This window comes from Perkinsus marinus (genome assembly GCF_000006405.1).
Source record: "Perkinsus marinus ATCC 50983 genomic scaffold scf_1104296937698, whole genome shotgun sequence".
NCBI classification, from domain to species: domain Eukaryota; phylum Perkinsozoa; order Perkinsida; family Perkinsidae; genus Perkinsus; species Perkinsus marinus.
In genome coordinates, this window is record NW_003213760.1 from 1 (window position 1) to 1,055 (window position 1,055).

Here is a 1,055-nt window from a genome sequence, read left to right on the forward strand (position 1 = left end):
AGTGTTCACATGAGCAGGAGGTCAACAAGTCTTCTTAGCTCTGGTGGCTCAATCGGATAGAGCGTTGGACTTCTAATCCAAAGGTTGCGGGTTCAAGTCCCGCCCAGAGTATATAACTCTAGTTAACTTTTCCCTATACGAGGTAAAACTACGTGAACGGAAGGCAGTGTTCACATGAGCAGGAGGTCAACAAGTCTTTCTCAGCTCTGGTGGCTCAATCGGATAGAGCGTTGGACTTCTAATCCAAAGGTTGCGGGTTCTAGTCCCACCCAGAGTATATAACTCTGGTTAACTTTACGAGGTAAAACTATGTGAACGGAAGGCAGTGTTCACATGAGCAGGAGGTCAACAAGTCTTTCTCAGCTCTGGTGGCTCAATCGGATAGAGCGTTGGACTTCTAATCCAAACGTTGCGGGTTCAAGTCCCGTCCGGAGTATATAACGCTGGTTAACTTAACGAGGTAAAACTATGTGAACGGCAGGCAGTGTTCACATGAGCAGGAGGTCAACAAGTCTTTCTCAGCTCTGGTGGCTCAATCGGATAGAGCGTTGGACTTCTAATCCAAAGGTTGCGGGTTTAAGTCCCGCTCAGAGTATATAACTCTGGTTAACTTTTCCCTATACGAGGTAAAACTACGTGAACGGAAGGCAGTGTTCACATGAACAGGAGGTCAACAAGTCTTTCTCAGCTCTGGTGGCTCAATCGGATAGAGCGTTGGACTTCTAATCCAAAGGTTGCGGGTTCAAGTTCCGCCCAGAGTATATAACTCTGGTTAACTTAACGAGGTAAAACTATGTGAACGGAAGGCAGTGTTCACATGAACAGGAGGTCAACAAGTCTTCCTCAGCTCTGGTGGCTCAATCGGATAGAGCGTTGGACTTCTAATCCAAAGGTTGCGGGTTCAAGTCCCGCCCAGAGTATATAACTCTGGTTAACTTTACGAGGTAAAACTATGTGAACGGAAGGCAGTGTTCACATGAGCAGGAGGTCAACAAGTCTTTCTCAGCTCTGGTGGCTCAATCGGATAGAGCGTTGGACTTCTAATCCAAAGGTGC

At 47.0% G+C, this 1,055-nt stretch overlaps 6 non-coding genes across 6 annotated transcripts; all 6 read left to right on the forward strand.

Annotated features, from left to right (window-relative positions):
• Positions 1-37: 37 nt before the first annotated feature.
• Positions 38-111, forward strand: Pmar_PMAR019492. Its single transcript has one exon. It is a non-coding gene; the product is annotated as a tRNA-Arg (tRNA).
• Positions 112-203: 92 nt separating this feature from the next.
• Positions 204-277, forward strand: Pmar_PMAR019493. The gene has a single exon. It is a non-coding gene; the product is annotated as a tRNA-Arg (tRNA).
• An 85-nt stretch (positions 278-362) lies between these two features.
• Pmar_PMAR019494 lies at positions 363-436 on the forward strand. Its single transcript has one exon. It is a non-coding gene; the product is annotated as a tRNA-Arg (tRNA).
• An 85-nt stretch (positions 437-521) lies between these two features.
• Pmar_PMAR019495 lies at positions 522-595 on the forward strand. The gene has a single exon. It is a non-coding gene; the product is annotated as a tRNA-Arg (tRNA).
• Positions 596-687: 92 nt separating this feature from the next.
• Positions 688-761, forward strand: Pmar_PMAR019496. The gene has a single exon. It is a non-coding gene; the product is annotated as a tRNA-Arg (tRNA).
• Positions 762-846: 85 nt separating this feature from the next.
• Pmar_PMAR019497 lies at positions 847-920 on the forward strand. Its single transcript has one exon. It is a non-coding gene; the product is annotated as a tRNA-Arg (tRNA).
• Positions 921-1,055: the final 135 nt, after the last annotated feature.